This window comes from Rousettus aegyptiacus, unplaced genomic scaffold (genome assembly GCF_014176215.1).
Source record: "Rousettus aegyptiacus isolate mRouAeg1 unplaced genomic scaffold, mRouAeg1.p scaffold_m13_p_2, whole genome shotgun sequence".
In the NCBI taxonomy this organism is placed as follows: Eukaryota; Metazoa; Chordata; class Mammalia; order Chiroptera; family Pteropodidae; genus Rousettus; species Rousettus aegyptiacus.
Window position 1 is genome coordinate 66,884,042 of NW_023416295.1, and position 15,680 is coordinate 66,899,721.

The following is a 15,680-nucleotide window of genomic DNA, read 5'->3' on the forward strand; positions in this document are numbered from 1 at the left end:
ATCCTCAGGCCAAATAGCGAAGTCAGAACTAGGATTTCCACTTGCTTAACAATAGATCCAGTAAACCAACAATGCCCAGAGTACACATATGGTTAAAAATATAAGTGCCTGCCTTTGTTACTCATAGAAATCTCTCCTGTGATCAATAATGTCAACAGGGCTTACTGAGTGAATTGCCACCAGGTTCTTCAAAACAAAATTTATTTATTTTTATAATACCTTAGGTTATTAATATATAAAGAAATTTTAAACTTCATAGTCATCTTGGCCACTCGAAATGCTGGTCTTGACATAGCATAGTCATCATTTTAATTTACGTCGAAACTCTCATTGCTTCAAAATTGTTAGGGTGTGTCTAAGATAATAAATAAAATATAAATATGATAAAATAAATAATTGATACATTTGACTAAATTTTAGAAGTCTTTATCTCATAAGAAAAATTATAAAGCAAAAGATATACTATTAAAATTTCGCTACATATAAGATTGACAGAGCCCTATAATTTTGCATATAAGGAGGTCCTATATATCAACAAGAAAAAAGATTTAAATTGACAAAGTATTAATAGGCAATTGACTAACAAAATATTAGAAACAGGCAATAATACACAAAAAGCAATTGTGTGTAATAAAATTGATTGATTTTTTAAAAGCTTCTTTTTTAAATTATAAAATTAAAAAATATATTGTAAAATTTGAAAATATCCAGAAGTTGATGTGGTTGTTGTCACTCTATATTGACAATAAATCCTAAAAATTAAATGTCCTTTGACTTAGCATTTCTACTTCTGGAAATGTAGTCTATAAAAATGCCCCCACAATACAAACATATTTATAATTTTTATTATAGTATTATGTTTAATACTGCTAATTTTTGAAGAACCCAAGTGTCCATCGATGGGGAGGATTAAAGTAATTTGTCATATATTTATATGACACATGGATATGATATGTAAATATATAGATAGCTGAAATTTATATTAAGGAATAAGCTAGAGAAATTGAATATATTGATATGTAAAAAAGTATATATTGAACAATATAATTGGAATGATTGCATTTCGTGTAAGAATCAGAAAATTATTAATGTGTATAAACAAAATGAAAATTTTATAGGCATAAATCTCTTGAAAAGAAATTTTTATGAGGTAAAATTATTGAAGTTATTATCACTCTTCAGTAGGCATAGATTTATTGTGATATTAATATTCTCTTTGGAATTTGTGAGTAACATATCATTTTACTTTTTTTGCCGGATATTAAATATAATAGAATAATGTTTTGACTGGTCTTTTGTCTCAAAAGGATTTTATAAGCCTCAAATATATATTTAAATTTGTGTATAATGAATATAATACTCAGACTTCAAAATAATTCTAAAAACTTACAAAAATAATTTGATATTTTAATAATAATAGATATGCCAAATAATTTAATGCTTTTGTAGTCCATAGGAGAGAAAATACCTTTTATGTATTTAATGCTTTTCAACCACAACATAACTAGTGATTCTCACTTAACAAATACTGTCTCTGAGACAATATAAATATAACATGGAATATAGCATCTATTTGGTAGCAATAATGTTTACTCAATCATTAAAAATGAGAAATATTGGGCTGTTTTTGTTATAGATTAAGAAAATGCTTTGGAAGCAGATAAACATTTGTCCCTGCTGGAAGCTCCTTCAGCAGTAATGCATCATTTTGCCTGACCAGCCCTAGAAACCTTGGAAAGACAAAATATGTACATGTTGGTTGTTAAGCATATGTGATATGTTTTGCTTTGTCACCTGGCAACCAAGAGATTTTTGAACTTTGCCAAAATCCAAACTTTTGAGATTCATAAGCTGCTTAATTTTTATATTCATAGACTGTAAACCAAGGTATATTTTTCTTTGGAAAGCAAATTGACTTCTTGAGTTTTGAGACATTTTGTTTAACTTTATTTTGTTTAACTTTGTTTTGTTTAACTTAATTGTTAGGCATGACAATTTCAATTCAGGTCAGAGATCATGCTACTTATTTAGACCTACATGAACGGCTGATGAATTTAAAAAATTACATCAGTTTCCCGTCTTTATCATGATTTGGTGTAGCCATGAAAGTGAAATGACTACATATTTGGGATTTAGCAAATGAGGGTTCTAATCTCGCTTAGTTGTTATTTAAACTGGTCTTGAGACTTCAGAAAAGCATTTAATCCCTCTAGTTCCAGGTTCTCCATATGTAAATTAAGAGTTTCAATGAAAAAGTTCAAAGAGTCATATAAAATAGTTGAGGTGTATATTCCCTTTTTAATAGGGAAGAAATGTATAAGATTTTTAGTCTAGTAACACACCGGTCCATACTCATCTATCTCATTGTTACTCAGTTGATTCTTGACTTCCACATTCCATCCTCAAATGCTCCAGCATCCTTGATATATAACTAGTAATTCTAGGGTATAAATCCCACTGAAAATGCAGTAGAAAAGTCATACACTCTCAAAAAGTATTTCTATATTTGTTATTACTGTTCGCCATCAAAAATATTGAGTCATTTTTCTTTTTTCTTTTTCTTTTTTTTAATTTATCCGCCTTTTCCCCTTATTCTGTTTTTTATATGTGCCAGGAGTAAACCATGCTACTCCGATTTAATTTGGTTACCTGGATTTTCACAGGCAATAAGCCATTCTGAAAGATTGAACTAAATTGTGGAATCAATTGATGATAACTTACAAAGCTTCTGTAAATACCATCTTTATAAAGTACTTAAAATTGCATACTGAAAAAATGCCTCAAATAAGGATGAATAGTTTGACTATCTTTAACGTCCAATTTAGAGATGTTGTATCACTGACTGTGACATTCAAAGGATTCAGGGCCTATAAGTAAATATTTGTCACTAGAGACCATCAGCCTATGGCAAAATAGACACCAGAGCACTACATAATTTGTGTTTGTTCAGAGAAAGACTATTCAGATTTTTATTATCCTAATGATAAAAAATTGTTCTTGCTACTTGTTTCAGTAAAAGATAGAAATATTCTTAAATGAAAAACAATAGTAGCTCCTTTGGTGAGTGATGCGCCAGTTAGTAATAATGTGGTACATTTGAACAGATCTGTAGTTTTTCAAAGACAAACATCAAATAGAAAGAAAAAGGTTATGTCACCTTCACCCTCACAGTACTGTCATTTATATGCTATCAGCTCATTAAATTCACATTAGGATACTCCTTGGGACTTGAGTTGCTATTAGTGCACCTAAAATGGCATAACAAAATCTCAGTTCACTTTAAGAGAGATGGCATTGCGACATTTTGTATTTCATCACTGAATTATTACAGTCTCAGATGCATTCTCCTGTGATGGTAATGGAAGGAGGAGTACAAGAGAGGAAAGCTGTCCATTTGTTGTTCCCCAAGGAGAGAAAAAGCAAAGTTTGATTAAAAAAAAAATTTAAGGAAGTGAAAGTAAAGCATTAACAATTTAACTCCTATTTCAAGACTGAAAATGCGCAAGTAAAGGCAAATGTTCCATTTTGAGATAGTCTCTAAGTAACTAAAGGTAAAGTGAATATACCGAATACCTCAGGAGGCCGGTTGGTTAGCTGGTTTATGTTGACAGGTAGATGACTCCTGGAAGCCACATTACCTTTAAAAAGTAGTTACTGGTAGTTCAGCATTGTCCTGTTCTATTATATTCTCATTGGTTACATCCTTGTGAAAAAATATGGGTAGGCTCTCAAAAGTAAATGTTCTTGTGACAAATGTTGTGAATATTGATAATTCTCTCCATTATAACCACAGCCTTTCATGATGACAAACAGAAGCTATTGTCTCCTATTCTGACCTACATGCTTCTATTCAAGATTTGATGAAACAATTTTAGTAGCATTTAGTGAACAAACTGTGCATTTGTCAAAATAGAGTCACTAGTGGAAGAAGCCTGACAAAGCAGTGGTTTACATATGATACTAGGATTAATTTGCCTTTAAAAACTGAGACACTTCGGAGAACTTTTTGCATATTGAACCAAAAGAAACAAACACACTGTGTGACTGATATAATATGCCTATATACAGAAATAGAGAAACAAACATGTTTATCATGAGATGAAAGTGTGCTCTCTTCTAAAGATCATTTCTTAATGATAGAAACAGACTCTGAATAGAAAAAAGCAAGATCACTTTTAAATCTTTTTGTTGTCTTAAATTTTTAGAAGTGGTTATCACAATATTTCATGGCTGAGAGTTTATATCATATTACTCTTTGCACAATATTTAAAATTGTAGTTGTGCAGGCACTTTAGACTTAATGACAATTGCTTTTGTTTTTTTGCATCAGTTGTTACATAAAGTAAAAAATGCATAAAATATGTGGAAACATGAATACCTGTTGCTTGTTTGGAGATTTGGGCTAGAGCTAGAGCTATTTCTAACTGTGTGGTTGACAACTCTAATCCTTTGAGTATAGATTTTCTCATCTAAAAAAAAAAATCAAAGGGTTGAACTAGCTAATATTAAGATTCCCTACAATTCTCAACATCTGTGTGTTACAGAAAAGAGTAGAGTGTTAAAAACAAACAAACAAACAAACAAACAAACAAACAAAAACCAGGAGTCTGTGGTATTGGTCTTTGCCTGGCTATTAACAACCTGAGACTTAAATTAGCTATTTATTTACTACAGGCCTTAAAATTAAGGCCTTTCTATAAAATAAGACAAAATAATTCCTCATCTCTAAACCATCTTGAGATCTAAAGTTCTATGGCTTTTTATTCTCCGGTGCTTTCCCAGCTCTGTTATAATGTTACTTTGTTATATTGGACGAGGTAATAAAGCATATAGAGTACCTATCATTTCCCTCAGAAATTATGTTTAATATACTAATCTACTTTGATGAGTTTAGAAAGCGTTGCTTAATATGATGTCAAATGGATAGCTGCAACTACGCCATCTAGATAAAAACGTGTAAGGCGTCTAAGTTTGCCTTTTCTTCTTTAATGCCAAGATCTCCCAGAACTTTTCAGTTTCTTTTCAGTTTAATTATTAGGTTATCTGCCCAACAAATACCCATAACCATCTGAGTTCATAATCAGCTAATAAGATAAGAAGAATGAGATCTGCACAGAATAAATGGCTTATCCATGGTGACATAGCAGAGAGCTAGGATCAGGGTAAACTCCGAAGTTTCATGAATTTTAGTTCAATGTTTGTCCAGCCAGTGTCTTGTTGAGTCAGGGTTCTCACTTATTTTCTTTCTTTCAGGTTTCACATGGCTGACAGAAGGGTGAATTCTTTGAGGAAGGTTTGCATTCAATACAAAGTAAATTGTAAAATGATAAGACTTTAATGATAGAATATGAAGAAAAAAGCATCAGTGAGGGAGAAAAAAAAACTGATTAATTTCTGGTACTGTCTGAAATGAATAATAGATAGATGGTGTTTGATTCAACCTGAGAAATCCTGATCCATATTTACTACATTTAATATATGCATGGAATCGCATTCTGAATCTTATTTGTCTTTATGTTCCCAAGCCACTGGCAAAAGGTAGAAACCTTATAAACATATCCTATACTGAATCATTGAATATGACAATCTTTGCAATAGGTGAGTGTTTGCAGTAGTGTACCCCTCAGGTATGTCCCCTTCCCTCTCCCCTTTTTTTTTTTTTTTAATGTTTTTTGTTTGTTTGTTTCATGTGTAATATCTCTACATCAAACAGCAACAGAAAGAATATTTTAGTTATGTAGTCTGTACTTTAATATTACACTTCTTAAATAGAAAAGAATTATAAGATGTATAGATATGGTCATTAAATGTCACTTTATGAATTGAAGCTACCGTCATTCAACACAAAACAAATGAGATTTGCCATCTGGAAAGGTAACTCTCTCTAAAAGGCCACTCTAAAGGTCTCCAAAAATTTAGCAAAAAGCCTATAGAACTTTCCCCAAACCCAAGAGGGGACACAGTAGTCAGAAATATAAGTAATGAAAGACAAGCTAGAAAGTAATTAATTGTGTGAAATACCTATCATAAACAAATGTTCTCACAGATTCTTTTAAGTAATAAGGAATATTGTTTTGTTTTGTTTTTAAAAGTAAATAGTAAAATTTTTCAATGCTTACTGTGAAATGATTCAGAAAGAGAGTAACAAATTTGGTGATGTTGCTCTTAACTTCTTGGCAGGTATAAACCTGAAATGAAGAAGAATACATCGGCATACCACTGATTGAGCAAAGTATTCCCCAGTATCATCTAATTCCCTTTGTTTAGCCTCTTGACTCATGACAAAAACTGTCTGATCTTGTTTTGATTTCCCAAGAAGACTTTTTTTTTACTGAGAAGGAGCATGTATTTGCCAGCTGATGCAAGTATTCTGTTACATAGTGCAGTGTGTTGTTTCATGTAAGTGAATAAATTGGCATTCTGGTTTAAAATCTGTTTCCTGTAAGCTTGTTTAGCATTAATGAGTCCTCTAGAGTTTGAGCATCCTTGGAAAAACTGATAAAACAGTGTTCCTGACTAGGCAAAGGCAAGGCCCACGCCCTGGGTCTGAAGTAACTCCAGCAAATATTATTTCTATGGCATGTGTTCCTGCTGGAAACAGCCCTTCAGCCAGTCTATCTCTTTACCCCTAGTAATTACAAGTGAGAGAAGGCCTGAAGGTGAAGAATGCCAAAGTGAATAGGATTAACGTATACCATACCCACTTCTCAGAAGTTCAGAGTCTATCTTATTTAATCATGGATTATAAAAGATAAGTCTGATTAATATTACATAAACCAATAACTCACAATATGCAACTGTTTTCATGTGACCCATATTAAACGATCTGGAACTATAGTACTTTGCACAACTAGTTGTAGGGATCCTGAAGAATACCTGGCATTTCCAGCTCATTTGTGTACTAATAACAAGAGAAATCTTTCAGCATACAAATCCCAATGATAATAATGTCTGACAATGTAGTAATAAAGTTAGTTTCAGGTGGAAATTGCATAGAATTGCTTTACACTAGTGCTTGGAAGTGTCTTCACACTGACATTTTTCTTTTTAACTTTCTTTTTTGTAAGTTGGTTTATTCCCAACAAAGAACCCGAAATATGGTATTTAGGGTAGCTGTGGAACATTGATTAAAATGATCTGTTAACCAAAATTTATTAGGGTTAAAAATATACAAAATCAGTCACATCCTACATGTTAGAGTTCAAGGAGGTCCCCAATAAACATCACCTCTTTTTTCCATCAGCAGATTGGGCTAGGCGGGTGAGGAAGAGGCAGACACTGGGAGGATAGAGATAATGGGTTTTCCCTGTGGGAAGAAAAGGATAAACCTATCCTGAGATGGCCTGTTTTATGCCTTAAGTGAAGTTCCTCCATCTGAGACAAGCGAGTGAAGGGGTAGAGAGTCTTCTTCATATGGAAGGAACACCTGGAATAGGGGATAATAATTTCCTCTAACACTATTTCTAGTGGTAAGAGAGCTAAAATATAAACCCAAAATACACATTAAAAGGAAAAAAAATACCACTAAGGTTTAAGCACAATAAACTCTTTCTATGAGACAGAGCTGACAGAAATTAGTTAAGTGGACAAGCAAATTATATAAATGTGCCTATAACTGGAGAAAAGAAAAAGGTGGAATGAGATAAGAACTTTTATGAAGACAGAAATGTAAAGAAATTGTTCTCTCTCCTTACTAAGTAATGCACTGATATCGAAGCAGTAACATTTAAGAGGTATGTTTTTCTTAGCATTGATACATCATGCTTTTTGTTTTGTTTTATTTCCACCACATTCTCTTTTCAAATATTTCAAAAGGGTCACTAGTGTGCAAATTAGTGGTTGTGAAAATCTGAATATTAGATGTGTTTAAGCTCAAACTGTTGGATTGTCTAAAATCAATTATCATCACCTTAAATTGCAGTCATAAGGATGATTTTACAAAATACATAATGTTGCAGATTTACAAATCATTTCATTAATAATAACCAATTTTTCTTTTCTATGTGCAGTGTATGTTTCTTTAAACTCATATTTTTATATACGCTCACTCAATAACTGTTTATTAGATTCCTAGTTATAACATGCTCTGCCTGTGCTATAATCTAGGATTCAAATAAAATGTGACATAGTTTTTGCTTTTGAATAGTTTTAATTCCCCTAGGAAAAGATGCAAATTACTGATTATCATAAGAGTGAGAGATTCTAAGGTGGTGGTACGTACAGGGTGCTATGAGGGACACAGCATCTATATCAGACTGGAACATCAGTAAAGCTGGCAAGTTGTGCTTGAGCTAAGGCTTTCCTTCATGGGTTTTTGTTTTTTTGTTTCTTTATAATTTCAAGAAAGGTTATTCTGAATCATTTGGCAGTAATCAAAGATGTCATGCTTGTTTACATGAATATCTGTGGGTACCTTTCCTCAAACCAGAGACATCTCTTACATAATAATACTGCAATTATCAAAACCATGGAATTTAACACTGAGATGGTGATATAGTACTATTTTCTGATACATAATCCATATTCAAAATTTATCAGCCATGCTAATAATATGCTGGATTTGTTTCTTCCCCAGACCAAGATCGATTCTGGAATCACTTGTTGCAATTAGTTGCCACATCTCTTTAGTTTCTTTTTCTCAGTCTTGACCTTGATAATTTTGAGAAGTAAGGGGCAGTTATTATGTAATTCAATTTATTTGTTTGATGTTTTGCATGATTGAATTCAGATCATGATATCTGGCAGGATCACCAGAGTAATGATATTGTGCCCTTCCCAGAAAGCCTGTGATGTCCCCTTGTTCTAACATTCGATCACCTGGTTAACAGGTTGTTCACTAGTTTGGCAAGGGCAACGAAATATATTTTGTTTTCCATTTTGGGGAGATTTTATAAATAAAACTACTATGAGGAGTGCCAGGGAAGGTTTCTATTTATACTGGGTCATCAGAGAAAGTCTCACTGATAAGACGATAATAATTAAAAGAGAATAACTGTCCTTAAGGTGAAAACCACTTTGAGTCAGGAATTCTTACTTGGATAACTTAGAATCTATTTGGTTTCATGAATCAAAATACTCATCACCACATAGCCTAAATATTGGGGAGTTTAATTATCTCCTGTAAGAGTTCTGGAAATAAGCTATCCCAGGGTTAATATAATGGTTCACCTTTTTCATCAAAGAATAGAACTTTTTCCATTTTTTGAAGTTAACATTCTCAGTATATATGCTTTGCCTCAGCTGTTTTATTATGGTCATGAGATGGCTCCCTCAACTCTCAACACGAGGGTTTTGTTAGTGAAGAAGGCAAACCAACGATTAAGTAGGATAAACAATAGTTTCCACCACAGTAAATGAGAACAAAAGTATGGAAAGAGATTTTTGCTTCTGCATTCTTCAAGTAATACATTTATTTATAAGAAAGTATTTGCTTCTAAGTGTCCACTTCACATTTTTACATGTAATTAGCGGTTGTACCACAAAATAGCAAAAGTGATTTGCTTCTGTTCAACATATTAGAACTAGCTTTTGCCTAAATAAAAACTTTCTCAAAACGTTCTCTTCCAAAAGTGAAGGTAAGTCTCCTTATTTATTATATTCTTCACAGGTTGTTATTAACTTACGTCTTCTTCTATCACAATCCTACTTGGTTATATGTTTTACAGACTAAGTTGCTAACACTTCTATGCTAGAGTTTATATCTACAAGTACATACTTCCACTTACCAATCTCATGTTACCTTTGTCCTTGGCCCACAGTTGGAGTGGTAGAGGTTTTTTTTTTTTTTTTTTTTTTTTCCCCCCTGATAGGGTGACTCAAACCTTTCTTCTTCAAAATTCTATGTTTTAAAGGTTCTACTGATATAAATTTGTTACCAGTTTCTCAAAGACTTTAAGTTAGTTATCCATGGTGCTTGATACTTTCTTGTGTTATCTTGCAAATGACACAAAGTAACATAGTGAAGGGCATCACAATCGTAAAAAACAAAACAAACAAACTAGTTATTTAAACTGTGTCCTGTAGAGTCATTATAGGGAAGGCAAATAAACAAATAACATATAGAGAACTTCAAAATTAATAATTCTATTAGAAGTTAAAATGAAATGGAAAAGTGCCCCAAGCTGAGCCAATCAGTTTCTTTTGCCAGAATTTATCATCTAAAACTAAGAGATCTCACTTTCAGTCAGGATGAGTATCTTGAACAGAGATGTATAAACTTGAGATGTTTGTGTAATGTTTTTTAACACAGGGGTTCTCAACCCTGGGCTGCAAACCTGTATTGTCTGTGGCCTGTTAGGAACCAGGCCACACAGCAGGAGGTGAGTGGCCTTCGAGCCAGTGAAACTTCACTTGTTTTTGCAGCCTCTCCCCAGAGCTAATACCACCACCTCAGTCCACATCCACATCAAGTTATCAAATATTAGATTCTCTGAGGAGCACCGGTCCCTGGTGCCAGAAATGTTGGGGACTGCTGCTTTAACATACACACTGAAAAACAATGAAACCCAAATCAGCAGAGAGAGAGAGAGAGAGAGAGAGAGAGAGAGAGAGAGAGAGAGAGAGAGAGAGAGAGAGAGAGAGAGAGAGAGAGAGAGAGAGAGAGAAAGAGAAAGAATTAGAGGGAAAGAGAGTAAACAGAACAGAGAGAACTTCCCTAGGTTCTGATGGTATTTATATATAAACCTGCATGTATGCAGGTATATACTTTTTAACTGAGCTCTAGTCTTTCTAAAGAAGCTTAGCTTAATTTTTATCTTTAAATTATAAAATTCCTATTATGCTTACAAATAATCCCTCACATCCCTTAAAATATCTCCTTAAAGTCGCCAGATTATTACATTCAGCTTAGACATCTGCCTTCTGTCTCTGCAGTATGAAAATATCCTTTCAGGAGTCAGGAAAATATACTTCATTATATAAAATTATTTTGCCCACATGGTTTTGACCACCATTCTTCAGAATAAAAGTTAAGCATATCTTTTTCTTGTGCTGAAATAAAAGTGAATGTTTATTCCAACAAGAGACGTGTACAGTTAATCAATAAGTCCATACTAGGCCTATAATCCACATGCAGCTGATTGAGAGGTGACTGAATTTCAATATGTCAAATGCTTTTACTTAAAAAAATGAGACCGTGAAGCATCGCTTTAGAGAAGCTAGATGGAATTAACTGTGTGCACTGTACATTCAAGTTCAAGTCAGATGGGATAACTCAGATGTTTCATTATTTATTTTGGTGTTTAAAGGGTCTAGTAAATAGGTCTAGATGCAAACGGAATAAATTAAAATTTTTTCCCACTGAAATATTTGGTTTCCCCATTGGTCATTTACTACTCTTTGTTCCAGGTGGCTTTTTGAAACATCTCTCACACATTCACATTGCATTAGAAAACATATAGTAAAAATGAGTCTTTTGAATATAAAGATAACAATAATGTTTCAATGGCAGACAAAATTAAGAAAATTATTTCTCAAAGAAAGCCTCTCTTTCATAACACCGTAACCATTTGAGGTCACAAAATAAAGTTTCTTTATTAAATTATTTGAGACACTCTCCAGGCGGTTGACCTACCAAGAGAGGTGTACTATTTTTTTAATGGGTGTTTCATTGATTTAACATATTTTGGACATCCATGCTTATATTTATTTCACTTAATTATAATTTCTTTGAACTTTTGACTTGAGGTAGTTTTAATGTAAGGGCCAAACTTTGAAACTTTTAATGAAATAAATAAATTTTCTTAGTAACATAATATTTTCCTGGAAGAATGAATGTGTTTCCCAGAATAGCTCACTTAATCATAAGTAATAATTTTTATGTTGAGATTATCAGTAGTAATTTTAAATAATTTAATGCATGAAACAAGCCCAAATATACCTATAAACACATTTGATATGTATACGAACATATGCATGAATTCAATGAATTTTTTTGAATGCCTACTGTAACATAAATACTGGAACTATAACAGTGAAAAAGTGATTGTTTCACTCTCATCAACCTTATATTATAGTGGGGATATGCGGGAAAAAAGTTTTGGTAAGCAATATACACTGCAAAAATAATAGGGGAAAAGTTGGGCAAGGGGCTCTTCGGCAATGAATGTTTATTCAGGTCCAAGTCACTTCATGACATAGCTCTTGTTTTTCCCTCTTGGCAAATCAGTGCTCACTCATAATTCTTAGAAATAAACTGTTCTCCTTTTCTAACCAACTCAATTTCTCCCTCAAAAATATATTTCATTCTTCCATATCTATATTATTTCTTGTATCTGGAATGTCTGTCTTTCCAAATCCTATTCGCCATGTAAACATCAGGTTTTCTTCCATTTCCGGTCATGAGATCGGTACTGTACTTTCTCTCTAACAAAAATATACAAGGCAGCTGTTTTTAGACATGAGACAACAGAGAGAATGTGATCCTAAAGAAAAGAGAAACATACAGTGAGTCCCAAGATCATCACAAATTTCTGCTTGAAGGTGTTTTACTACCTTAGCAGAGGGAGAAGGACCTAAAGTGAGGGAAAGAGATCAGAATTCAAAGCTGTTAAAGTGAAGTGGCTGGCAATTTGGGGGCAGGATTCCTGAGAAAAAGGCTAAAGGGAAATGACCTCAGATGGAAAGTTAGAGTCACAAGAAGTAATAAGGAGCATCAATCAAAAATAACAAATACAACATTGCTCAACATCTGACCTAGTCTATATTTACTTCTTTTCTTATTTATTTTTTGACCTTACAATACACATAAGCTCTGTAAAGGTGGGCCCTTTTGCTTCTTTCATTCACGCTGTTTCCTTAATATAAGAATAGCTGACACATAGTAAGTGCTCAGTAAATATTTATTAAATGACTAAATGAATCTCACATAACTGAAAGTCTCAGGATAAGAAAACCTGGAGGAAAATTAAAAATATGACTCCAACTCAGTCCCTTTATGATTCTCTTAGGTCAATTGTACATGTATCACTTTGTTCTCAAACTGGCCTTTTTTTTTTTTTGTGGCCAAAACATGTTGCCAATAGCCTCCAGTACAGAATGTCTCCTTGTCTTTGTGTGGCAGAATAGAGAAAAAGCAACTCTTCCATTTGTGGAATAAAATTCCTCTCTTCCAGCATGTTTGGGCTGCATTATGTCAAAGGTCAACCCATGGAATAAAAATAACCTCTGTTGGAATGCCAAACACTAATTGGATTAAGTCTGAGTTCCCAAATTAGTCACTGGGTTGGGTTTGGAAATGGGATCAGATGATTTGTTTAGGCTGATCAGGATTAACATATAGGGCTAGAAATGGACTCAACATTCCTTGTGTCATATGGATTGTATGGAAGAAGACCTGTAAACTTGAAAAATCACGGGTATGATGAGATAATGAATGCTGTGTAGGTCACCAGTACTGTCTATTATATATATTTGTATTACACAGTTTTCAAAGATTTTATTCTCAGTAGTGCAACAAACATCAAAATAAAATGTTCTAAGAAGAGAAATTTCTTTATTGCATCAGAAAGTAGTTGTTTAAAATTATATATGCATGCATGTATGTATGTATGTATGTATGTATGTATGTTTGTATGTATGTATGTGTATATATATGAAGAGGGTTTGGGGGAACTTTTTTTGACCTACCAGGTACATATAAACAAATAAGTACTAGTAAAAGAGAACTAGATCTGAGCCTGTTAAGCATTTTATCAACTGTTCTACACACAGTCCTCAGAATAGAGAAGGTGCTCGATAAATACTTGATAAATGAGTAAATGAATACATTCAGATATTTGTTTTTGTATAGAGAAAACCATAAGCTATAGAGATGCACCAGTTTCCAGGTAAAACTGTATCTAAAGTATTATTCGATGTTTATGAGGTATTATTTATCAGAATAATTCTAAAGGAAACAAGACAAAAGACTAGGGGATTTAAGACTATCATCTCATTGCATGATATTTCATTCCTTCAATCTGTTGTTTTTCCTCTTTTTCTGCTTTCTTTTGGGTTAACTGAACATTTTGTATTAATCCATTTTTATCTCCATTTATTCACATGCTATTTATATATTCATTTCATATTTTAGTGATTGATCTATGGCTTACATATACATTTTAAACAGAATCATATTTCAAATAATATTTACATTATTTCATAAGTAGTGTAAGAACTTTATAACTGTATATTCTCAAATCCTCTCTCTCACCCTTTATGCTATTGTCATAGATTTTATTGTAAGCATGCTGTGAACATACAATACATGGCTGCTATTTTTCCTTTTGTTAGTCCGTTATCTTTTAGAGCCATTTTAAACATTATTTTACTTTCATTTATTTCATGCCTAGTGTTCATTTATTGGTAAAATTCAAATTTCAGTTTGATATATTTTTCCCACCTGATAAACTTCCTTTAATATTTCTTGTAGTATAGATCTGCTTGCAGTGAATTATCTATGTTTTTGTTTGTTTTAGAAAACCTATTTACACTTCATTTTTGAATGATATTTTTGATGGGTAGAGAATTATGGAAAGACAGTATTTTTTTCTTTATGGTCTCTGATGAGAGATCAGCTATATTAAATTTGTTGCTCTGATTGTAATTCAACTGCTTTAAAAATTTTCTTTTTTAAAACATTTCTATTTATTTTTTAAATTTCATTTATTTTTTTAATTACTTTTATTTACTTTTTTTATTTTTTATGGTGACATTGGTTAACGAATTCAATAAGTTTTAGCTGTAGACTTTAACAGTAAGGCATGTTTACGCTATGTGTTTACTTCCCATAGTTAGATTTCTTTCTAAATTATTATTCTATGTTTATGAGGTATTATTTATCAGAATAATTCTAGAGGAAATAAGACAAAAGACTAGGGGATTTAAGTCTATCATCTCGCTGCATGGTATTTCATTCCTTCAATCTGTTGCTTTTCCTCTTTTTCTATTTTCTTTGACTCCCTTTACCCCATTCATCCCCCCCAGCCCCCACTCGCTGGTAACCATTAGTTAAGAATTTTCTTTTGTTTTCAGCATTTTTATAATACAATCTGTCTAGGTATGTTCACCCTCCCATCTTTGTCCCATGGGAGATTATTTATCCTGTTTGTTGTTCTTTAAGCTTACTTGTTATAATTAATTACAGAAAGTTCTTGGCCATTATTATTTTTTTCAGATTTTTCTTCTGTCCCATTCTGTCCTGATTCTCTTTCTAGGATTCATTAAACAATTGTTAGATTTTTTGATATTGTCTCTCAGCTATTGAGTAATTTTTTTTTAAGTTATTGTTTGTTTTTCCCACTTCTTTTTTCTTTTTCTGATTCAGTTTGGGTAATTCTATTGATCTGTGTTCAAGATCACTGATTTCTCCACTGTGTTGAGGCTGCTATCAAGCCAATCAAAGGCAATCTTTGTAATTATAGTATTACTTTATACTTACAGTATTACTATGTTATTCTTTCTAGCATGTCTATTTGATTCTTCCTTATAGAGGCCTTCTCTCTGATGAAGTTAGCCATCCAATCTTACATGCTGTTCACCTTTTTCATGAGTATGCAATATATTAGTTACAGTAACTTAAAATTATTTTTCCGATGGTTTTGATATCTGTGACATATCTAAATCTGATGTGGTTCTATTGCAGTATGTGTGTCTCTGTATGTTGCCTTTTCATATCCTTAATAATTTTTTTGTAAAATGTA

The 15,680-nt window shown here is 32.6% G+C and overlaps 1 long non-coding RNA gene across 1 annotated transcript in view; it reads right to left on the reverse strand.

The window, feature by feature from the left end:
- Positions 1-228: 228 nt before the first annotated feature.
- The window catches only part of LOC118613723, a 33,697-nt gene continuing 18,245 nt past the window's right edge, over positions 229-15,680 (reverse strand). The window contains exons 2-3 of the long non-coding RNA XR_004955752.1: positions 6,120-6,188; positions 229-355 (exon numbers count right to left, since the gene is read on the reverse strand). This is a non-coding gene — a long non-coding RNA (uncharacterized LOC118613723). The remainder of the gene's footprint in view (positions 356-6,119; positions 6,189-15,680) is intronic.